General features: G+C 34.4%; 1 protein-coding gene and 1 long non-coding RNA gene across 7 annotated transcripts in view; one reads left to right on the top strand and one right to left on the bottom strand.

Annotated features, from left to right (window-relative positions):
* The window catches only part of IMMP2L (inner mitochondrial membrane peptidase subunit 2), a 474,976-nt gene that overhangs the window by 337,962 nt on the left and 111,017 nt on the right, over positions 1–25,997 (top strand). The gene's annotated exons all lie outside the window — the stretch shown is intronic.
* On the bottom strand, positions 815–25,997 carry LOC137849641 (uncharacterized). Of its 2 annotated transcripts, XR_011092001.1 has the most exons (5): positions 25,899–25,997; positions 25,658–25,727; positions 16,891–17,045; positions 2,977–3,100; positions 815–1,200 (listed from the first exon to the last, which is right to left on the bottom strand). It is a non-coding gene; the product is annotated as an uncharacterized lncRNA (long non-coding RNA). The 2 variants fall into 2 exon arrangements; XR_011092000.1 differs by lacking the exon at positions 16,891–17,045.

The following is a 25,997-nucleotide window of genomic DNA, read 5'->3' as shown; positions in this document are numbered from 1 at the left end:
CCTCAGTAGAGTACCTAAAATAGCAGCAGCCACTTATGTATGGGCACACAGGTCATTCTTCGTAACAAATTAGATAGTTCATGAGAAGCAATTTAAAACATCATGCTGAAGTTTTGGCAAACATCCAGCAGCATTTTGGGGTTTAAAAATTTGGGTCATTTTACTCTATAGAAGTTTTTGAAATTTTCTTATATGTATGTCAAGTTAGCTTAAGGGCAGTGTTTATCTTTAGAATGTAAGGAGTACACCTTTAACAACAACACGTGAAAAGTCGTGTATTTGAATTATCATTTGTTTCCCAAGTGTTTTCAGTAGTTGAATTTTGAAGAATAGTCAACAATAGAACAGAACTGATATTAAGATATGTGACCTGCTTCCAGTGCAGTTGTCTTCCGGACATTATTTAGCATATGATTGATGGGATAGCTGCTTTGTTCTGGTGAAGAAGTTTGTGTAGAGCACAGTCTGTGATAGCATACAGTAAGGACAGAAAGTGACAAGGCTCTATTTTTGCTAACTTTATAAGCCTTTCTAAATATTTTATGTAGTGGACAGATTTTCAGTTTGTATATAGAATACAGATATATATGCATATGTGTACTCATAGAAATGCATACATATGAAGTATACATGAATAAGAAAAAAACCTGCTGAATTTGTTAAGAATCAAGAGGTATGAGATTGGTCTTCAAGGAACAGAACTGAAAAATAGACTGAAATGAATCATGATTCAGCTATTCAAAACCTAGATTCTGTGTTGTCACTTTACAGGGAACTCAAGCTTTCAATGGAAATATAAATTAAGTGTATAATATATGCTTAAGCAGAGTGACTTTAATTACAATAAATTCAAAACATCCATTACTCACTGGAGACAAATTGTGATATTTTGCTTAGTTTAAACAGAACCAGATTGGAGGAATAAGCTTCATGTCTCTTATAACAAGGAAAGATTGCTAAACTGGTGTTCTGACATACCTGAAACTTTCCATCGTACACTCACAGCAACTGGCAATAAATGTGAAACTGAAAACAAATGAAGTTGAAAAAAGTAAATTGTTTTGCTTTCACTCTTTTGGAGCCTTGATTGGTATGCTATACCACAATGATATTGTCAGTGTTGCATCTTTGAAGACTGGATTTGCATCCCTGTAGATCTGCAGAAAGATCTGATAATGAGAAAATTTCCAGAAATTGCACCTGAAATTCAGATTAAATTTAACATAATTATTTTGTTTTCAGTTCTGGCCTCAATTTTAAAGTTTGTTCAATACACATGTGTTCAATACACATATAAGTGTGATTTGCTAAAGCAGTTATTTCTAATGTCAAACACTTAAACATTGGCAACCATGGTCACCCTTCAAGCCTCTGTGTAGAGATTGTTGTTAGATGGGTCAGTAGTTGAAAGATAATCAGAATCATTAGTCATGTTTATTCCCTGACAGATTTTCAGATACTTTAATTAAGTTGGTATAAAACTCTCATTGCCAAATGGAGACTGTAGTCCCCACCGGAAGATGTAATGCAACATGAATCTTGAATTCCAAAATAAAATGTACAGTTTAAATTGGGGCACCACAAAAGAAATCATGTTTGTGAAAGAGAATGGAGTTCCAGCTTCACAAAGATATATCTTCATTCTATCTCATCCATGTTCTGGGTGGATATTGAAAATAAAATGAATCTTAATTTCTGACATGAGTCACCCAACAGCAGTTGTATCAGCATAATAGCAGAGTCCCAATAGTATTGCATTATTGGCTACTGAAGGCCATATGTAAGTGTAAACCAGCAGATTTCTGACACACAAAATCCAGCTGTGAATTGGATATCATGAAGCTGGCTGTGCCCAGACATTTAGACTGTCAAAAAGAAGGGGACCTATCACCAAAAAGTAAAAGAAAACAAATATAGATAGATATAAATGTGTGGGAAATAATTGTTAAGTTGCAATATTTAATGTATGTTACAGATATTGAGAATCCCTGAGAACAGAAGCTGGTAGAAGCTTAGGAAGTTATTAGAAAACTTATTAGTCAAACTAATAATCTAGTGTTTTGTAAATATCTCCAAGTTTTTTTTAACAGTAACAATCACATTGATATGCAATGTACACATGATGTTTATGAATATATAATTTTAAAACATTCAGTGGATTTCTGATCCCCTGATCATTTGTTTTCTGCAGTAACAAGTATTGTAACCCACAAAGTTATAAAAACAAACAAGCTGTCTAGTTCTGCAGAGGACTCTCTCCTTATTTTGGCAAATAAATAATTAACTCTTCCCTTTATCTGTCAGTTTTAGAAAACAAAATACCTAACTAAATTTTGTCAAGCTCTTCAGTTTCATTGCCATCATTATCTTCTTTGAAAAGAATCTCCTGAAAAGTACGGATCTGTTTATACATGTACACAGGAGATTAAGCAAGGCCAAGGACTGTAACGAGTCTTTAAGGCTACCTTTCAGCACTTGATAATACAAATATTAACAAAACCTCATCTGAACTCACTCATATCAATAGAAATTTCAATTGTGTTGAGGGAATTGTGGATCAGATCTCTGTATTATGAAAACTGGAAACTGGAAATTCTGAATGGCACTTGCTGAATAGGTGTCTGAATATGAGTTGTTATTTGCCAAGCTTTCACAGGTTATTCGATGGAGACATCTCAGTACAGGTTTGAAAAAATCTTACTTTTGGCTTTTAGAAATTATGTCCCATTTAGCTTAGAACTGATGGCATACAAGTTATACTGACAAAAGGCTATTCTGAGACAAACAAAAATTTACAGAGTACTACATCCAGTCTGTAAAATCAAACTTAAAAAACTGTGCAGTTGCCTCAGTCCTGCTGCAAACACTATTCCTTCTCTGCTCCCAGGAACAACACTTGTAATTCTCTACTTGTGAAAATGGAAAAGTTCAACAACAATGACAGCATAAGAGGCTGAAAAACTTGAGACACGTTACCACATCTCACTCAAAATAATAGGTGCAGATGTCATTTTTCTGCTCTTCTTTGGAAGAGGCTCTGGAGGTTTGTCACAGTATGGAGCATCTCTACAGCCACAATATTACATCTTTTAGACAAAGCCTGTAGCAGAAGCAATGACAAATATAAATTTCTGTTGATTCTTGACAACAAACTTTGGTGTATATATTTAGTTCATATGATACAGTAACTTCAGGATTTTGAAATGCTACTGAATACATGATTGTATAATATACAGTATAATATACAGTTAAATATACAGCTGTAAATAATTCATATCTGGCCTTCTAACACCTTTTATGTTCAGTGGTCATTAATTTAAAAAAATGTTGAGCAGTAAGCTTGAAAACCCCTGTAGCAAATCTGCAAATACATCAGTGACTATTCACTGATGTTATATTAAAGCTAAGTTGTAGTTTTCAATTTTTTTCACATCTTGTTGATTTTATTACAGTGGAACTGCACAAAAATAAATGAGTCTGGGGAGTTCTAGAGTTTCTAACCTGTGGGAAGTATATGCTAAGTAGTTAATTTATGTTTATTTCACCTCATTTAGAGCTATGTTTTGTTCTGAGATTCATACTATATTGTACTGGGAGATAAATAGTACATCTAAGAGGCTAACAGTAATATCTGTTTGAGATTGCTGCTCCACCAGCATCTACAGGTTCCTAAGAGTGAACTAATGTAGTTACTAAGGCTTAATATACCTTACCCTGTGATAGTTAAGAACATATTTGATTAAACTTACTGGAGAACTTTTTCATTCCACATACCTGTTAATCTTCTGTATTCTGTTAAGAACTAGACGATCTATTATTTTCTATGATTATGATATATTCCATTTGTTTGGTGGCATAATCAATATAAATCAGTCTTCCCAGATGTAAGCTCAATACTACCAACTATGGATTGGAACTACCAATCCATATGTGATTTCACACATTGCTTGTCTAAATGGAAGGTACAGATGCACCTTTTGCACTGGAACTAGAAAGTAGATTTGATACCCAAACAAGGATGCATCTTGTTGATAAGTTGATGAATGTATGGTACTAACAGATGTATAAGCAAAGGCTTTCTTTTTTCCTTGCAGTGCATATGTGTTATTAGTAATCCTTTGGGAATTGGAGATGCTAAATACAATATAATCACAAATTCAAAACAAAGCAAAGTATGGTAGATAGTATCTAACAATATAAAAAGCAGGAATATCAGGAATATATATATATATATATACATATATATATATATATATATATTATATATATATATACATATAAATATAATATAATATATATAATATATATATTTTATATATATATATATACATATAAATATATATATATATATACATATATATATATATATTTGTTTGTTTGTTTGTTTTCCCTGTCCATAGCATGGAATAAGGCAGATCTTTTCTGAAATGAACGTCCATTAAAATAAATAAATAATAAATAAATAATAAATAAATCCATCCAAAGAATCCAGGTTTCCTTAAACAAAAGATAAACAAAAGTTTGGAGTAGACAATGTCTTCTTGCTGTAGTGATGCATTGATATAGGTAGTCTGTCAGAGCTGATAAGGTAGTTTGTAATGTGCTTTTTAATTCACTGAGAGGCATCCTTCTTGTCATCTCATTTGTCATAAAAATTGCAAGGCTAGGATTTATTGTAAAAGAAAAAAGATTGGAGTAGGGGGAATATATGTAACAAATTGTGAATAGTGAGCAGGAATGCAATAGTTTTACAGAAACTATATTTAACAGAAACATCATCTGAGGATATAATAGATAACTGTTCACTACTGGAGAAACCTCAGCAAGAATGGCAGGTTGATTTCTGAGTGCACCTAAAAGATGCACATGATCTGTATAGATGAGAAAAGGCTGAAAGAATTGAGTTTGTTTAATTTAGAAAATAGCTCTTGATCGAGGAGGTCTGATAATTTTCAATAAGTAAAAGTTTGCTACATGAATAATGTGATTAACTATTCACCATAGTTTTTGAGGATGAAAGGAATATGAGATTAGAAGAAGTGATTGGATTAAGTTGTTAAGAGTTATGCATTAAATATTAGGAATAATTTGATAACTAAAGGATTGTTATATATTACGAATTATTTTATGCTAGGAATTTGTGGTACATCTGCCACTAGGAGATTGTAATAACAGCTTGAACCAACTTTTGTAGAGATGACTATTTTTCATCAGACTTTTGTTTATTAGATTAAGTATGAATGATACACGTATGTAGATATTTATAGATATTTAATATGGAGACCTTAGTTCCATCCTATGCCATTTCTGGGTAAAAAATAAGAATGTGGATGTGTTTCTTGTGACCATATTTGCAAGATGGCTGGACCTAAAAATTCTTCTCAAAGAGATCACTCATGATTCTATTAAAATACTCAGAGCTCTGTAAATGAATGTAGAGTTGAAAGGAAATGGTTTCTAATCTACATAGAATAACATAATGAACCCATTGTTTTCACTCCTGCAAAACACATGCTGTGCTTTTGTATACTTTGTATACAAACTTTGTATACTGGCCTTTGTATACTTGATTTTCCTTTACAAGGGAAGTAAGGAAGGAGAGGATACAATGTACTTTTGGGTCTTGTACTAATATGAGTCTAGGATAGACCAGGGGTAATCTAGGAGCCAGGATGTGTTCCTGAGATCTGCAGGTTGGCAATACCCTGGATATTATAACTTTAATAAGCTAATGGTCTAGTTCAGAAGTCCAGAACTTAAAATACTTATGTACCACAGAGCAAACTGAAAGTTAGGAATACAGAGCTGCATCATCTATAAGCCCCCATAGTAAGAAAAGGCACAAGTATAAGGTAATTTCTTTCCACAATCACAGCCTTTCAAAACATCATGGGTTTTAAGTAATTTTCATCACTTTTTAGTGACTACAGTTGGTAATGCAGAGATAGCTACTTGAAGACATAATCCTGGCAAGTAAGACACTAACTTAAATTACCTTTATTTTATTTTTTTTTTGTCCTCAAAATATGTGGAGATTTTGTTGTATAATATTTGATGTATATACACACAGATGTGCATTCAGTGTGTATGTATAAAATATATATAATGTATTATTAGAAATGATGTTATATGTTTATAACTATATGTATGTGTATGTATATGTATATACACAAAATTGCTGTCAGAGTTTCCTAGTGTACCATGGCTTGAAGAAGAGGGTTCCCTACTGCTATTCTGCCATTTTAAGGAGAGTTCAAAAGGAGTCCCATCTCCTTGGAACACAAAGTCGCAGCAGTTACCACAGTCAATATGATGAGATATAACAGAATTAAAGTCTAAGAATTGTAGCTACTCTTCCTACCTGGAATGTAGCTCCCACCTGGAGGTGGGAGCACAGATATTTAGAAGAGTACATTTTAATGCATATTAAAATATAGTGTGCTTAAATGCATATATAAAATGGACTCCTCCAGGCAAGAGAGAAAAAAGAAAGATTTAAGCTATTTGAACATTTTCTGAACCTGGTTATCTTTTGCATTCTCTCTGTCTCCTTAGAGATTTTGCATGCCAGTTCTGTCCTCAAGCACTGCCCATTTTCATCCTTTGTCCTAGATGCTGTTGGAGGAGGAGCTCAGGGAAAATTCCTTCTGGGCAATACTCATTTTAATATGTAATAGTATTAATGGGAAAGGGCACTTTGTGCTTTGAACAGAAAGCCTAATTGAGCATGCAATTGCATCATGTCTCTCCTTCTTCTGTGCTGTTAGTATCTCTTAGCTCTATACTCCGCCCAGTCTCCCCACCACTTTTGAGAGAGACCATGATAAACCATCAGATGACAACCTCATTTCAGGAATTTTTTCCTGTCACTTGAGATTTCATCAAATAAAATATGGACATTTCCATAAATACTGTACATGCATATGATTCTTCTCTCTACTCCATTTTTTTTTTAATACAAATACAGTGATTTGTGTGAGATAAAGGTGATTCCTGTTTCCCTCCGTTTCTCTCATTACCTCCTGTTCTACTCTTTCCAGTTATAGATGCAACAGCTTTTTTGTCAACCGTATTTCTCTGTCCTTTGATTTTTTTTTTCTTCTCTGTTTCTGTGATGATTTTTTAGTCTCTATCCTCTTTTATTTAATCTTTTGATTTTTAATCTTGTTTATCTGTCTCTTTCCCCTCAGTCTGTAAAGACTCATTGTTCAAGTCTGTCTTAAAGAAACTTGTCCTTGATCCCAATTGTCTTTTTAGCATGTATCTCATTATTATTATTATTATTATTATTATTATTATTATTATTATTATATATGAAATAACTGAATGCTCACTGTTTATTTATTTGTTATGGTCAGTGTCTCAGGTTTCTGGCCTACTCTTCTGTCATAGACACTTTCCAGTTTGATTTGCCCCCTTAAAATCAAGCAAAATCTTGTTCTGCCTCCCTGATACCACCTTGTGGATGTGTAATCAGTAACCCATTTGATGCATTCCAGTGCTCTCGTTTGCCTTACATCCTGGCTGGTCTCACAGTTTTCTTTTTCAGTCCTTGCATGTCGTACTGTCTATGTTATATTTCATCTCATTTGGGTCCATGTGCCAAAATGTACTGCATGATTTTCTCAGTCCTCATATCAGGCTACAGTTATGTTTGAAGCTCACATCACAAAGAATATTTCATAGCTATAAAATGGGGAAGTAAAAGTCCAGTAAGGGCTGAGTATCTTTAGACTTTATTACTGTAGGTCCAACTTCAAAACGCTGCAGATGTGTTTTGTATTTATCTGTGTAGTGCTATCCTTGTTCTTTTTTATACTGTATGCTGATTTGTATCCAGTACAATTTATACTTTGATTGCAGACCTTTTGGGACACGATAAAAAAAAGTTGTCAGAGTAATGACAGTAGTCTGTTGGTAGAGATCCTAGATGATAGTATAATGCAAATAATAAATTCCCATAAATAAATACTTTATGTGCTCTTAGCTATCTGCTTGCATGAAGTTTATGTGAATTTGACCTATGTAATGGATGCTGTTTCTATAGAAAGCTTAAAGAATCTTTTACATATATAATAGGTAGAAATTAGTTACACAGCAGCTTGAAAAATTTAAAATAGATTCCTGTTGGAAAAGGAAAAGAAGGAAAAGATGTGTTTTTGAAGTGCTAGGTAGCATTAATGGTGTATTACCCTTTTACTTTGTATATATATATCTTTCTTCATTTTCTGCATTTTTCTCTGTTGTTTTTGAAAATCAAAATCCTTTGGTAATGTGATTTGTAGGAGACAAAGAATAAAGCACCACAAATTAAGTGCTTTTAAACAAACTGGAATTAATTACATGTGCAAAAGCATTGTCTAAGTTTGGGTTTGCAATTAGATAACTAATTATGTTGAAAATGGCATAGCATATTTAAATAGATGTTCATGCCTCTGGCTGATCTAGTTCTCTCTAGGCCATTACTTAAATATGCAACTATTCTCTTGCTGCCAGGTATCACCTGTTCTAGTTTAAAAGCATGGTTGCATGCCTAATTAGACATATAATTGTGACATTTACATATGGAAAATATAAAATCTTTGTATTAATTTAAGGTGCATTCTTCTACTTCCCACAAATGTCTGTCAAACACTGTACAGAAGACCTGTTTATTATTGCAGCATTTCTTAACAAAAAGCTTTCCTTTCTATAAAGTACAGAATTCAAATTCTGACCCCTTGTTTAATGTCTAGCAACTACCTAGCTCATTTCTTTATAGTTACACTTTTAGCTACTTGTTTATACCTGGTTCTAACCTCATCATTTTTTCAAGGTTTTAGAGGAGATTGTTTTAGAGGAGATTTAACGTCCCTGTAAGATGAACAGTTAGAGTTAAGAAAGAAGATAGAGAATTGTCTCTCAGAAATAGTGTAGATCCAGACTAGCTGCAGAGTAGGAGATAAATCATTTCACCAGTTTCAATGCCATTATTATTTTCTTGTATTTAATTTTTGACTAATAGTACATGAGAACCATAATTCTGATAACAAATATTAGAATTGTCAGAATAATCACCATCAAAGCTAGTTTGAAGGGTATTTTATGCAGAATTTTTGTATATTAATGGCTTGATAAATTGGATTCTAAATAGCAAATAACCATTTGGATAGCCAGTTCTTTTATCAGTCTGCCAAAAGATAATACTGTCTGCTTATATATGTTCACATTAACAGAAGATACTTGAGGTGTTCAAGTCAATGTATATGACTTTAATATATTGTATATGCACATATATCTGAATTATTTATTTTCAAATGCGGTATTAATTCCTTGTACATTAGATGATAGTCTCATTGTTTTAAAAAGAAGTCAAATACTAATTTAGCATTCATATCTATTTTAGCATTACATTTAGGAGAGACTGAGGACAGTATATTGATTTTAAAGTTGTTCTATGAATGACATAATTACACCTTCTATACAAAAAAATGAAAACAAAAAAACAAGCAGACAAAAACACCACCATCACATACAAATATTTAGAGGGCCAGCATTCTCTTTATGAGTTCTCAGACAGTGCTGGAATATTAGACATTGGGCAGATCTGATGCAGACTTTGTGATATTGCACAAGATGCCAGTGTAGAAAAGACTACTCTTCATCTTTCTGTGTTTTTCCTGACAATTTTCATGACACAGTTACAATTTAACTGTTTAAACCTCAGATTGGTGAACCAGTTTTCCTGCCAGAACAAGTTTAGTGCTGCTTGGTGCTCCATTTTACTTTTTTTCCAGGGCTATAATGTATGTGTGTGTATATATGTATATATACATATATATTTACGTATATATATAAAGGTATATTCCAGAAAATAAATATATTGCCTTAACAGGATAAAGAAAAACTGATTGTCATGTGTTGAATTTAGAAAATGGCCAACCAAGAACTTTTAATATTTTATTTTGTGATTACTCTTTTCTGTGGGAAATTTTACTCTACAGCACTTTCAGAAAGTAATTATCTTTAACTCTCAGTTAAAATGTCTTCTTCCACTTGTATTTTAGAGGGATTTTCACACTTAAGAAGCAATTACCTTTCTTCTTTTCATCCCCCTTTTTCTCACATATATTGGTAAAAATCTGTGCTGGAAAAAATACTGAGCTTAGGTTAGATTATTGCAGTATTTTCACCTTAAAATATTGCTGATAGAGATCCACCATTAATTGTGTATGACAAGTTTGCTAGAAATACTAAAACTCCTTTGTACAGGGAAAAATCACATAAACATCAGCATATTGTAATGATATTTTTTCTAAAAAAAACTGAATTGGTTTGGCTTCATGAAGGCATCTTTCGTGGTTGACTAGTTTAATATTCATTATGTCAGCTGCAATTTGAAGGTTATTAAGCCTGACCTAGATTTTGTTGGTGCACAGGTTAATCTACTCTGTTATCTTTTTGTGTCTGTATGCATTTTAACTCTCACCAATTTCTACTTTTGAGTTAGCGAATAGGAAACTCTTAAGACTAACCCAGAAATGGTAAGAGAATTATTCTTTGTAAAAGTTAATGAAGTACTTATTTTTTTTTTTCCCTTTGCACTGCATCCTTTTTGAAAACAGTTATCCAATTATAAACTGGGTAAAAGTAATGATTTAACAAGCTCTGGCATCGTGCTTCACTAGTCTGGTACAGCAGCAGTTACCATAGGAAGTCAGATCTTTATCCCTCATCCCATGCCATACAGAGAGGACAATGTGAGATAAAGAGGGAAGATAAAGAGGGATTCAGATAATGGACAGACTCTGTGGTAACGATCAGATGATAGAAGAAAGTTGCTAGAAGCACATCTATTCCCACCCTGAAAAGAGAACGATACTTCCTCTGGAGAGACCTCACATTGCCTCTCCTTTTGAAGCTTTATTCTAAACAAATGAAAAGGTTTTGAACTTTGCATCCTGATGGTGGTATCTTTTTTTGTTTGTTTGTTTTGTTTTATCTTATTCAATATTTGTTTAATACTGAAAAATGCTTTCACATTTATTATTAATTTTGGTTTTGTTTGGAATTCTTTTCAACTGAAAATAATTGTTTGGAAAATCTTGGAGTTTTAAGTGTGCAATATTTATCCAAAAACCGACTCTGTACGAGATAACAGGAGTTCATATATGGGCTTATTCTCTTCTTATTTGAGAGGTGACCTTCTGTTAATACTCATGCAATGAGGCTCAATTCTATGCTCATAGTTAATTTTCCATCACTCAAGCTTACTTTCTATTCCTATCTAAAAGATTTTAAATGATAAAAAGTGCCAGAACACTATTTTTTTTTATAAAACCTTCAGTTTTGTCCATCATAGAGTAGTCTTTTGAAAGAATGAAGACCCATATATTCAGTTTTAAACCTTTATTTAATAATTTCATTAAGTTTAAGCTGTTTTTAGTTAAAGAAGCACCTTTTATTGGAAAACATCTTTAATTTTCTTCCGGTAGCAATTGTAGCCGTAAAATAGAAATGAAATGGGGAGAATGGATTAATCAGTTTTCTTGCAAAGAATGAAGATAACCATATTCTGACAAATGTTTGTCTGTTTTGTTCTAAACCTTGCAGAAAGCTATTCTACAGTTTTCTGAGTAGCCAGAATATTTTTCACAGTAATTGATAAAAGTAAATTATCTTAGTGAAAATTAAGCAATTTTCTCCTGCTGCTGCTAAAGTTATTGGAAAAATTGATCATCATTTCTTCTGAAGAACATCATAGGGCACTACAGTTCTGCATGCTTCTTTTTTCCCTTAGTTTTCTTTTTTAGAGTAAAGAAGCCAAGCTTCTGTTTTTCCTGATGAATCTTATTTGTCACAAACCATCCAGGTCAGAGAAGAGTCTGAAGAGAAGGCAAGTGCATAGAGACACTTCTCACAGAATCATAGAATCATTAGGGTTGGAAAAGTATGATCCAAAATCATCTGATCCAATCATCACCCTACTACCAACGTCACCTACTAAACCATGTCCCTAAGCACCAGGTCCAACCTTTCCTTAAACACCCCCAGGGATGATGACTGCACCACTTCCCTAGGCAACCCGTTCCAATGCCTGACTACTCATTCTGAGAATATTCTCCTAGCTTTGAGCAGTGTCTTGAAGAATTTCCAGGGCTGTTGATGCCTTTAAAAAAACTTTTTCAGCAGACCTGATCACTTTTCAAACCCTTAAAACTCATAGCATCCACAACACCTCATTCAGGCAGTTCTGAAACTTTTCTGTGCACTGTTGGAAGAAGCACTTGGTTTTGAACTTACTGCTTTTTGTTTCATGCTCCCTACTTTGCCTATTGGAAAAGTAGTTCCCTATTAACCTTCATAAGGTACACATTTGTACCTTTACAGTTTGTAAATTTTTTTGATCTTCATGATTCTCTTCTGCCCAGTTATCTCTTCCCCAAGCTGAAGAATCCAAGTATTTTTAACAAGTGTATTGCCCTTCTCTGAAACTTTGTCAGTTTTACTGTATTATTTTCAATTTTTATCAAGATCTATCATATCAGGCATCTATATTAAAACTGCAGACAGTACTCAAGGGGAGATACACCATGGTTTTGTGTATTAACAGAAGGACAATTACTGTGTTTTTGTTGTTGCTGTTGGTTGGTTAGTTGTTTTTTTCCTCTGTTTCTTACTATGCCTAACACTGGATTTGACTGCTAATAATCATTGAGCTGACCTGTGATCAAATTTTCGATAATTTTCTCAATTATAATTTACTGTGGGGTAAGTAAGCCTATCCTTCTGTGTATAAAATTATCCCATAATTATTGCTTTACCTACAATGAAACCTAAATCTATGTTTTAAATCTAGCATGACTTGTTTGCTCTTTCCTGGATTCTCTCCAGTAGTTTTTTTCTTTTTCTTAAGTTTGACTTGCAACTAGCTTGGACCTAAGCAATTCATAGAAGAAGAAATAAATTGTCCATTTCCCTCATGTTTTATATGCAACAAATCTGTTAACAAATCTCTGTATTACATCTCTCAAATACTCTTGTCTTTTTTTCCTTTTTTTTTTTTCATCAACATTATCTCATATTTTGTTTATTAGCAGGTATAGTGACCAAATCCTTTTCTGAAAAATACTTGTGGAAATATAATTAATGTTTTCAGTTGTTCCTTCCTACAGACAGTATTTTGTTGATCTTTAGTCAATCTCATGGTGGTGTGTTTTGGGCCATCATTAAAATGTAATGGAATCATTTAAAATTCTGATATTTCTTTTCAAAGTGTTTAAAACCCATCACAATTTTGTTTCAGTAGAGCTCTCTTTCATTTTTTTTTATTTTCATTTTGTTTCATTAAAGCTCTATTTCATCTCCTACTTCCATAGTAAAAACGCCGAGAAGATCTAAGCATACACTTAGAAATCTTTCACCCATCTAGTTTTACTGTGAGATGAGCATAATTCTAACAAATACTCTATCAAATAGGCTTAATTATAGATACCGTAAAACAGGTAGTCCAGGTACTATAGAATGCATTTAAGGGAGCCTTAATCAACTGCACTGCAACTCCAGGTCTGCAGTGTAGTGATGGTACAGCTGGCACTAGGATTCTCCTGTGGAGGCTAATTTCTGCAGAGCCACACTGGAGAATATATATGTGCTGTGCTCTTTGATGTTTTAGAAGGTTTAGTGCATCCTAATTTTTTCTTGCCCCTCACAGAACATAGAAGACGTCATGGTAGTGTGGCATGCTGCAATAAACAGTGATCTCTCCCTCCCCTTTTCTGTTGGGTGCTTTACAATATGCACTGCTGCATTACAGTTACACAGATGTATTCCCATGACTGCAAAACAAAAACACCCCCAAAAATATAAAACACTTGTTTGAGAATGTTTCTGGGAGGGCACCAAAAGGCTCCTTAAAAAGAAGATAAAACACTTCTGTTGCTTTTCCTACATGTGGTAGGCCAGGAGTTATGTTAAAAATAATAATAAAAAAAAAAATTGATTTAACAGAACTTACTTTTTAAAATCCAAACTGGGTGATTTCACTTCATCATTGTATGTATGTTTCATATTGGATTTATCATAATATCCTCTAGCATTTTTTGGCTGTTGAAAAGAGACCAACTGCTCAGGAATCTCTGGTTCCTCCTTTCATCTGATATGAACATAGACACTATGCTTACTTTTGTTAGGTTTCAGAGATACCTTGTGTCCTGCATGAATTCTTGAAGATAATCATTGGTTCAGAGACTGTCTTGGCTAAGGGAATTTCATTCTACATTACCTTCCTGAGTTCATCCAGAATGTATATCTTATATAATTTATTCTTTCTCTGTTCTGGTTTGCCATCATCAAAATTCCTTTAATTAAGTGTTTGGCCATGAATTAAACTTTTCTATGAAGGCCAATGCAAGCAGAGTATTTACCTCCTTCAGCCTTCTCTCAGCTGTATGACAGAAAAACATAGATTTTAATTCTATTAAAGTATTATGACCATATTATAGCTATTTTTTTTCTCTCATTCTATTAAGTAAATGCATTTGAAACTGAAATGCATTTTCCTTTGCTTTGTTTTCACATTTCTTTAATTAAACTGTTTGCTTTTGCCTTTTAGACTTCTTTCTTCTTTCAACTCATTTTATTCTTTATGTTACCAATGTTATGCCTACAAATTTTTGCTATTCATTTGTAACTATTCTTTTCTTCCTACATCCTTGTTTCCATTTTCTATAAAAAAGCAATGCTTTCTCCCCATCTTTAAATCATGTTCTGTAGTTTTATGATTGCTTTCACAGAGATATGTTTCATTTTCAATTTTACAAGTAAAATTTAGTAAGTAACAAGTAACTTACAAGGCAGAAAAAAATGAATACTGTTGTGCCACCTTCCTAATTTCAGCAGTTTAAGAATATGAGACTTTCAGAGAAACTGTGTGATATCCCCTTTCTGTTACAAACATTTGTTGAGGAGTTAAAATTCCCCATTGCAATTACCCTTCCTATTGGGAGTTGCCTCTAAAACTCACCCATTATGTCCCACTTTTTATATGTGTGATTATATTGAATAAAATAGGCTGTTACAATAGATGCAGTGAATGATAATTCATCTGAATGTGTCTTCTTTGATAGTAATGAGTTTAGGATAGGTTTGTAACCTTTAAACTTAACTAAGAGAATTCCCAGTTAATGGGTATATACAGTATCTAACAATGGGGCTCCAATCTTGATTGCTGCTTTTACAGTCTTAGAGGAGAAGAACAGTGAAAAACATAAATTGTATTTTAACATACAGTGGATAGAAAATCTTGGGATTAAGGGTCATTGACTGTGGGTCTGAGCAGATAATTGGTAAAAGATATCACCATTTATAATTTTAGAAGGAAAATTCCACTTTCATAGAACTATTTAAAATATAGCCTTATTTAATTTTTTAGTACAATAAGGTTAAACTAATCACAGTGGAATCTAATCATTGTCGGGGTGATGACCCTTCCTGTAAATTGTTACCTAACAATAATCTTTGCAATAGTAAAGGTTTTGGGGGGAGGATATTTACATAAGACTTAAAAAAAATTAAAGTTGAAAAATGTATTATAAGACGATATCTATCAAATACACAGAAATGGGAAAGTATTTGGCCAGTATTTGATCTGCCAGTTAGTAACTGATGCTCCTAATGCTAGTAAAATAATGCATTATTTTACAAGGACATAATCCTGACAAAATACTAAATAAATTACACAATATTAATGATTGTGGATTTTGATTAAATAAAATGCATACCAAACACCATAGTGTAATGACAAGTAAATGTGTTAACATATATTTCATATATGCCAAATATATACTATCCACCTTTCAGTCAGTTATTACAAAATTTTCTGGCATGCAAAGTGTGATACTGTATGAGAAAAAGCCTGGTGTGTACTGCAAAATCAGAGATATTTGTGCAATGTGACAAGATGAGTTGGACTGTAATACAATAAATTGTATCTGCAGAGACATACATCTGCAGCCAGGCAGAACCACTTATCTTCTGGTTTTCTAAGACAAAATATAAATTCAGAGGAGGTCATTATTCTGAAAAACCTTGAAGGGAGACAGATATCACCAGTACATTTTCGTACAGCAAACTTTAGTAGTATGTACAGTGTAGTAGTCTGGATACCTGCAGAATTTCTAATGATTATATATAAATTACAAAATGGTGTTAGTTAAATATTGATTTTCTAAATGTAAAAACTTTTTTTTTTTTTAATTCAGACACAAATTATGCATGAATATATTTCTGTTGAAAGATGTACTGTGGGTTGCAATCTAATGGCTCATAAACTGGGTTTAAAAAAAAAACAACAGTTAAAATCATATTTTTTTAAGTAAGTTTTAAAGAATATCTGCGTTTATCTAGAAGGAAAAGCAACATGATCTATCAAAAGAATGAGCTGGAGTTATGCTAAGAGATGGGATTGACTGGTTTATTGAGTGTACAACAGAAAAGTACAGACAGTGAGTTTTCAAAATAGCAGTAAGTATGACATACATTAGTAGTCTTGCCAGCTTTTTGAACCTTAGATGTGTTTGTCTGTTCTTTTCAAGCAGGTTAAATATTAGTGAGTTAAATGTAAGAGAATTGGATATTTGAAGGTTGAAAGATTTGTATATTTGTCAGATGGTACACGGTTAAAAAATACACATTGGATTTCATTACAGTGCTTATTATCTTTTCAGTACTTCTAATCTCCGTTTTCTAAGGTTTATGTATTGAAACTTTATGGAAGAATAAAATTTCATTTTTAGATTTAAAATCATTCTAGTTTTATTCTAACTTCTTTGCTGTATGCAATTCGTTGATTGTTCCAACAGTATAAAAAACATCTTTTGCCCCGATATATGAATTAACTGAAGAGTTTACCACTTAAGGTCCTCTGCACTACTACTCTGTGGTTGGCAGACACATCAGTTGTCCAGGAGGGCTATTTCTTCTGTATGTCAGATAAGGCTGAGAGAGTAGGAGTTTTATCATTCACATTTGTCCTTTACTTTGACCCCAACAGTCGTCTTCCTCCTCTTAATAGATATAGGAGATAAAAAAGAAACAAATGAAAAAGAAGCCTGACATTTGGAGATTGACATAGCCTTCAATTTTCAACAGTGAGGAACATCTAGAGCTCTCGCTGATTGTGAAGTGTGCATAGTCATATCTTCTGAGACTCCCTCACAGAAATTTACAGATCAAATACTCTTATTCATTCATGCTAAAAAAAAAAAAAATCACATTTTTTTTTTTTTTTAAATCATACCAATTTATGATACCTCTGTCTCCTTACTCTGTAGAGAACTATGTGTTAGTTGGGATTATTTGGATTATTTGGGACTGGAATAGTCAGGTATGCATAATTCTTGTACATCATACAGGAGTATAAGCACACATGTACATGAACATATGTACATACTCATGTACATGCTCACACACAAACGCATACAGTATTCCTATCAGACCTCAACAGGCCTTCATGAAGATCCATTTGTGCAGCACTCACAGAAAATTGGAAGGTGACTAAGCCCTTTAAAATGCTCAGCTGAAGCAGAGAAATTCCATGTCTGAATCTGTAAATGGCAAAGTAAAGCAGACAGGCCCATAAATTTTGATGTCAAAATGTTTGCCATTAATGCTCTCTCTTTGGACACTACTTCCTCTAGATATGCCCAGCTATCGAATCACATCTGAACTTATATTTAGAGCCTTAATAAATGTCTGACTTCATTTTGAAAAAGAACAGATGGGGTCATTGACAAAAACCAGGCTAGGTAGTTCCTGAGACATAAAACTGTCCTGATTATATTACGTTTGGATTTATATTGTTAAACTGAATGATGGGAAAATTGCCAAAGAAAATATTAGCATATAAAGCTGAAATGGAAGAGAGGACTTGCTTGTTCTTACTTTCTCTAGATTTCTATTGCTTTCTTGCCCTCACTCTCTCTCTGTCTCTCCCTGCCTCTGTCTCTCTCACCTTTTCTGTTCAGAATAACTGAGACTAGAATCAGATCTTCAGGGCATATTCCTAAGCAACAGTATTTGATGCAGAGATCTGGGATGAAATGATGACCCCCACTGAAGCTGACAGTAGAACTCCCATTGATTTCAGAAAAGGCTGAAGTTCACCCAGGGAGCACAGTGTACCTCTTGTGAGGAAGACTCACAGAAGACTGGTGGGGAAAGAGAAAATTTGTTACAAAATATTACATGAATGAAACATTATGTCTGATAATGTATGTACATAAATCAGAAAGTTTAATATTTTAGTTCCCATAGCAACAATAACAATGCCACTGTGCACATTTCTGATAAGGTGACAGGTTTTTAAAAGCATATAATGTAACAAAACAGTATTCAATATATAATGTAGAAGAGGAAAGCATTATAGGGTCTATAACTTTGAATTTCTTTCTCCTTTTAAATCCTTAAGAATTCTTCAAACATTTTTCTTCAGGTTGAGTAATCAATATCTTGTTTACATTTTATATGTCATATTCCATAACCATGGGAGCCCTGAAGATAATGCTATAATCTGAATACTATTTTAAGTTTTATGTTTTGTCAGGTTTTGTTAGCTGATGAGACTTTTGGTAAGAGACATTTCATGGTGGGACTTGCGTGGGAACAATATATCCAATAATATTTTCTAACTATCCATCTCTGACCAGATAGTAGACCCAATTTAAATCATATAATCATAGAATGGTTTGGGTTGGAAAGGACTTTAAAGGTCATCTACTTCCAACCCCGTTGTCATGAGCAGGGACACCTTCCAGTAGCTCAGTTTGCTCAAAGCTTGAATACTTCCAGGGAGGGAGCAATCTGTAAGATCAGAAGCAATATGAACTTGTAATTCAGAAATGGGAAGGTTCTCTTTTCTGAGTCATCCAGCTTTGCAAGTAAGTTATATTCCTGTACAAGATTTAAGCCATTTGCAGTAAAGACATTGACTTCATGTTTGCACACTGATGTTCATGAAATGGCAGTACTGAAAATAAATATGCTATAACTGAACAGGTGAATGACCTGTTTATACTCCTGACATTTCTTCAATTTATCTTTTTATCTTTTACTGCCATTTTTCTCTTATAACCATTTGATTGAAAATATGCATCGAACAGGCATAAATCAAGACTCAAATGAGAGGTGATGAAATATGAAAATCAGGCCTTTATTGAGGTTTTTTCATTGAAGTTGTATTAGCTATTAATAATCAGCCTAGTCAAATATTTACCTGATGGTTTCTTAGTGAAGTGTTGTCTGTGCAGAAAACACACAAGGGCTAACGAGAAATTCTACATTAGCTCTGCCACTCCTGCTTCTAGTCAATGAAACCCTGAAGAAATCTTTTTATGGACTCCCCAAAAGTATGCAGGAAACATTTACTAGACATTCAGTAAGAGAGGAAAACTTCTCACTCAATTCAGTATTCTTGAACCCCAGATTTGAGATGGCCGCAGTAAACCTTTGTGCATAGGAACATGTTTACTGAGACTGCTATTTGTAGCAATAGTATGTAACAAAACCTAGTTCTTCATTAGTTTTCTTGCTTTCTTGTAAGGAATGAAGTTAAATAGTTCTCAGTTTCTTTGGGGTTTTATTTCCTCAGTAGGGATTGAAGACTTTTATGTCATCCATCTTCCAAACCTACCACAGTCAGACTCACAGACTGAGTGTTGAGTTTCATAAGTGCCATAAATGCCTTAAATTAAATATGAGACTGACGTGATTTGTTATGTTAAGAAAACTCAGTCTCATGGAAAGCCACAGAAAACTAGGAATTGTAATTGTGCCTTGTGTATCATCTAAGTATCAACTGAATACAAATGTCTATATGTCAGAACATTATGTATTTGTCCATTCCTATTACTGACAAGGCTATAAAATATAATTTTATAATATAGTCTTTTATAATTAGTGTAGAGTTAGAAATTTCACTCTAATGTATTCATTTTTTTTTCCTGCTCTGTTTTTCTTATATTCTTGTACTTTCCTTTTTTATGCAATATAGTTTTGTTAATGAATGCTTAATGATAAAAGTAATGTTATAGACCCATGAAATGTTCCATTAGTGACAGGTTAAGGTAGAAGTACCTATTTCTGACTTTTAACAGTGTTTTTTTTCCTTTTCTTTCTTTCTTTTTTTTTTTTTTTCACTGTGCTCAAAAGCTGCCATCCATTTCTTCACACTCTATGGCATGTGTATCATGTATTCACTGTGTATGTATTGTTTTCTGATATTCCATGGCTACAGAAATATCAAGGAAGTTAGAAAGTGTGCTGTCTTGTCTGAAAAAAATAAAAAATCTTCCTAATATCTTCAGCCTGAAAAATCCAATGCTCTTACCAATTTAATGGCTTACAACCTGCGTTTTAGCTAATGCCTCTACCGGTGTCCTCTTAGTCACTATATTTCTTATCAGCAAGGTTGTCATTTTGGAGAAGCAGGTATGCACAGCAGCAGAGATCTGTGTTGACAGAAGAACTTGCAGATAAAGAACATACTTTAATGTGCTTTTCACAAAGCAAATCTTCGCAGCCTCATGTGAACAGCTGCAGCTCTGAAGCATGGAGGGAATCTTTTGCTGGCTGTAGTTAGTAAATGACATCCTATGAAGAGAGAAGAGATGCCATGGAGCTTAAGAGTATGACTCTATAGAAGGGCTGTATCAAAGTGTAACAGTGCTCAAGGTTTTGCTTGTTCTATCTCAACAAGCACTAAGAATTTATTGGACTGATTCCACTGAACTCTTGTGAAGTACATGCTGTCTCTAGAAGTATTCCTTAGGGTTGCTGAGAAACCTAAAAGCCATTGTAGAACAGATGTAACATTTATTAGCTTTTCCCTTGAGGAAACATAGAAGAAAGGGAGAAGTATGTGAAAGGAAGATATAATGGCCTATAGACAAAGAAATGGTGATGATGATGATTATGATAACAACAATAACAACAATAATAATAATAGATGATAAAATAACTAAAACATTTATAAAAAGCAACAGAAGTCTGAAATTGAAATGGCTGTTTTGACTGCTGTGGAATTCCTCTACTTTATTTCCAAGTTTCCCAGTAGCTGTTTTTAAGCTATTGGTACAACTGGGAAGTCCCTTTGCAGTTATAGTATGAAAGGCTAGAGCAGAAAACCTGCTTCCTTCCTCCTCCCTCTCAGTAACTCCCCCATTAGATAATTTCAGGGTTGCTAGTTATTTGCTTGTTTCTCATTATGTCAAGTTCTGTAGTATTTCCACAGCAATATGGTAGGTAACATGTAGCTCTGAAGTTTATCTCAGAAATACTAGGTGTACTGACCAGTGCCATAGCGAGGTGCTGGTTGCAGTTTATCAGGTGAAATGCTGAGCGATGAATAGGATTTGCCCTACAGGAGAGAAGCACATGATGTGCTCTTAGTCATTTTCCCAGAGGAGATAAAATCTGAATGTCCCTCTAGTAAAGCAAACTCAAACTGATTCATTGAATGGGACAAAGAGTTGGCAGTCATCTGACTGCAACTCTGTTTCACTTTCCTATACAACTCTATTTTCTTTCTTTCAGAGGCCTATACAGAAGAATTGAACTCTAAAGCTGTCCTCTAAAGAAATTCATGTGTGCATCTTTCTGATTTGAAGCAAATATTTACAGTTTATTTTGAACTGTCACGTGTCTGTCAGATTATTTCTCTTTCTCTTGTAAAGATGCTGCATTATGACAGGGAGAGCTACTCACGGGGGATTATGTAGTGCCACTTCCTAGTGTAGCTAGGCATGAGGAATTAATTACAGTCTTAATGCTCCAGGGAAGTGACAGATTATGACTGACGGGGAGTTGTGCTGGAGCAGCTCATCTGAAAGAAAGGCAGGAAAGGTTGGCTCCCTTGGCTCCCTTTCCACTGTTAGGCAGTACAGATATGTGCTTTTTAAATGGCAAGTGGGATGGGAGCCTCCCCATCCCATCCCTGCCCTACAGCAACATTGACCATTTGGTCAATAGCAAGCTGAATCTGAGTCATCAGTGTGGCCTGGAAGCCAAAAGGTCCAGTTGTACCCTGGGATGCATAAAGCATGGCATTGCTAGCTGGCTGAGGGAAGTGATTATCTGACTCTGCTCTGCACTCACCTCTGCCTTACCTTGAGCACTGTGTGCAGTTTTGGGCACCACAATATAAGAAGGACATAAAACTGTCTGAGAACATCCAAAGAAGGAATACAAAGATGGTGAAGTATCTAAAGGGGAAGACGTATGTGGAGTGGCTGAAGTCACCGGGATTGTTCAGCCTAGAGAAAAAGCCTGAGGTGAGGTCTCATAGCAGCCTATAGATTCCTCATGAGGGGAACAGAAGGGTAGACACTGATCTGTTCTCTCTTATGACAGTGACAAGACCTGAGGGAGTGGCATGGAGCTGGGACAGGGAAGGGTCAGACTGGATATTAGGAATAGAGTCTTTACCAAGATGGTGGTCAGGCACTGCATCAGGATCCTCAGAGAGGTGGTCATTGCACTGAGCCTCCCAGAGTTCAAGAAGCACTCTTAAACATTTAGTTTTTTTTTTGGGGGGGGTAGTTCTGTGTGGAGCCAGGTGTTAGACTTGACGATCATTATGGGTGCCTTCCAACTTAGTATATTCTATGATTCTGTGATTCTGTATTATGCAAAGTGAACATGTTATTTTTCTTACTACATGTAGTACAAAAGAAATGTGTAACCCAAACTTGGAAGGGATTTTCCCATTTCACACCAAAGCCTTTCAAAAAGTTTCCAAGAGAACTGACTGAAAATGCATACCATAGTATGATTGCCAGCTGCAACTTATTGTATTCACAGCTTTATCAGTACTAATTTTAACCATCCCTGTATAGCTAATATGTTTATTCTTGTCCATCACCTTAATCCAGTAGGTCTTTGTGTCCGATGGACATTTCCACTGAATCCAAGAACTGGTTCAGATAATCTGACTCCTCTTTCTAATGTCACTTTTTTCTACTCATTTGTGGTAGACTGGCAAAGTGCTAGTCCAAAAATAAATTCAGTGTCTCCCCCTAGAAAGATACTGTGAACTTCTCAGAGGTTCTCAAACTTCGCCCCCGCCCCCCCCCCAACACACACACACAAAAGTTCCACTTGAACTTCAGCCTTTTCAAACTGAATGGATCTCCATTTTTTATCCTCTGACATTACTGGGGGTACTCCAGATATTCTCAAGATATTTTCATCTTTTTTTTTTTAATCGGGAAATGCAGAATTTGTGTGATTTGCTGTTAAACATCTGTATTGATATTGGTAAATGTTTAGTTATGGGTGTTATTCATTCTGAAGATGAAAATTCTCACCAAAACTAGAAAGACCCATCCTAGGGACTGTAACTCAGCAGCAGGCTTTGGTCCAAATCTGAATTAAGCAGACCTGGATCACCATGTGGAGTATCGGAGATGGCCTGGGACAGTCTGTAGGATGCATCACTTGTCCTGGCTAACTGTCTCCTCTCGGTGTGGGGAATGGTATCTGTTTCATCCTTACGAAGAAAGGGAAGGTAATTGAAAGAGCAGACTTTCTCTGGGGACATGAAAATAATTTCCACTGGGTTGAGTCACCAACCTATGGAATCTGATGTTAATAATCTAAAATTGGGAGTTATATAGTTTAAATAGATTAATTCCACAAATTATAAGACTGAGTCTTATTCATTCTCCTTTTGCTTTGCAGCATGCCAATAAATTTTCAAACTTTTCTGTATATATCGACAGAAAATAGAGCAAATTTTCTGTGATTTTGAAATAAGAATTTGTATATTTGTGTCTGTCTCAGGCTATTATGGTTAGAAGCCTTTTCTATGGCTTCCTGTCACTGTATTCTCACTTCTTTAGAACCATCTAATCATGCAGATAGTACTTCTCTTTCCAGAAATGCCAACATGCTGGGGTTCTCCATTGTTAATACCAAAATATCTCTTTTCTTTTTTCCTGGTCTCGCACTGCAAGATTATGTAAACCAAAATCAGAAATACTTCCTGTGTAGCACTTTGCAGCTCAAAAAAGAAATATAAAAGTACTCCTAGTTGCCAAGTATTTCCTAATGATACAAGACTCAATAAAGTGTTCGGCATACTTGTGTTTCTGCTAACATACAAGTCAGTGACATGCAAGTTGCTGCATTGGCCAGACACAGGCTTAGATTCTCAAATGATATGAAAAATGATCAAAAAATAATTCTAAAGGCTTTTTCAAGGACTGATATTGAATGAACATTTCCTTGGCTTAGTAACTTTAAGTGGAAAAACATACCTGGGGAGAAGGAGAATAGGGGCAATATGCCGGTTTAACGAGACATCAATTGACTCAGTGCTGTGAGGTTACTGAATGCAGTGGAAGTATTAATGAGGGCAATGTCCTTTCCTTTTCTAAGTGATTCAGATTATTTCTTTGAGGATCTTTGGTCTGAAATTTCTACTGCTTTGCAGTGTTTTGCTGTTAACAAGGCAAGATGGAATTCCAGTATTGTGAGAAAAAAAAAAAGGCAACTATCATTATTGTCTATTCCTAAGAGCAAAGATCATCTTTCTAAAGCTTTTTAGGCTCCATGAAGCACCACTTTACTATAGTCCAATATTAGACTGCAAGTAATTGAGCTCTTTCAGAAAAAATGTTTAAAGGTGGACTCATGGCAAGTAGTAGGCTGCTCTGAAAAGTATTAGACTATTCCTAAGTTAAGCATTTCTGTTTATTAAGTTTTCATTGGTGAGGTAAATTGCAATACTAAAGCTGAACATCAATAACATAAAATAACATAAAATAAATAATCAGCATAGATCCAGGCCAAGAATGTAAAGCCCCTAAAGAACACTGTTAATTCTTACTTCTTGAGACATGATTTTAAAGACAGAGAGAGATTAAAGAGAAAAACAATTAAAATGATGCTGATGGAGCAGTTGCCTGATATGGACAACTGAATCTGCAGTTTGCAGAAGGCGAGGAGAGAAATACAAAGGTTTGTAAACTGAAGATTTACAAAATTGGGAAAGCAGTGCATGAGCTGAATTGTTCACCAGATCCCACATACATAATTTGGGGCACTACACAAGATTGCTAGGAGATTGGTCTATAGCAAATCAGAGAAAATACTTAGTGAACTTCTGGAATTTGTTGTCCCAGGAAATTGTGCAGGCAGAGAGTATTAACAGGTTCAAAAAGGGGTTAGACAAATTCATGGATTATGGATCAATTAATTCCTACTAAAAGAAGTTGATAGTGACATATGATCAAACATCTCCAATACAATAAATATTGATGCTGGAAAAGCAGCTTGGAGGGAGTGGCCAGGCTTACATGCTTGTCCTGGTCATCATCTACTTTTGCAGTTCTTTGGAGACAGAATATAGGGCTAGATGGACTGCTGCTTAGACCTAGAATATTTCTTATACTCTAAATATAAGATTAAAGATTATTATGTTTTTTGGAGATGCTGTAATGTAGTCTTATACTTAACACCAAGAACTAGTAATAGCTATGTTTAAATGCTAATCTACTATCAGGAAAAGAGTGCATAATATTTACTTCATATTGTAATTGTTTAGCTCAGTAGTAATAATTGTTTGCAGAAACCTCCTAGAAATTGTTGCCTTTGAAAACAAAAAGCAAAAAAGACCCACCTTGAATATTTGTTTAATTCTTCCTCTCCTCTTCCTCTTCCTCCTTTTCCTTGAAATAATCATACAGCTGCTGTAGGAAAAAAAAAATCACCATTCACGTCGGCTGATTGCTCATTTAGTGAGTGCTTTATAGGACTGCAGGGCAAGAGAAGTATTTTCTCATATAGGCAACTCAAGGTGGATGTTAGCCCTCTGAATAAACTGAATAAACATGTATACGTTCACATGTTCATGCACACACCTGTACTTAAGTTAAAATGCTTTGTAATATGAAGAGGTGATAGTTTTCCTTCTCTAGTTTTTTTCTGTTTTGGGTAAGATTAGAAAGAGGAGGAAGAAC

Source organism: Anas acuta, chromosome 1 (assembly GCF_963932015.1).
Source record: "Anas acuta chromosome 1, bAnaAcu1.1, whole genome shotgun sequence".
Taxonomy (NCBI): domain Eukaryota; kingdom Metazoa; phylum Chordata; class Aves; order Anseriformes; family Anatidae; genus Anas; species Anas acuta.
The sequence above is the reverse complement of the archived record's forward strand: the minus strand, read 5'-3'. Positions and strand labels throughout refer to the sequence as shown.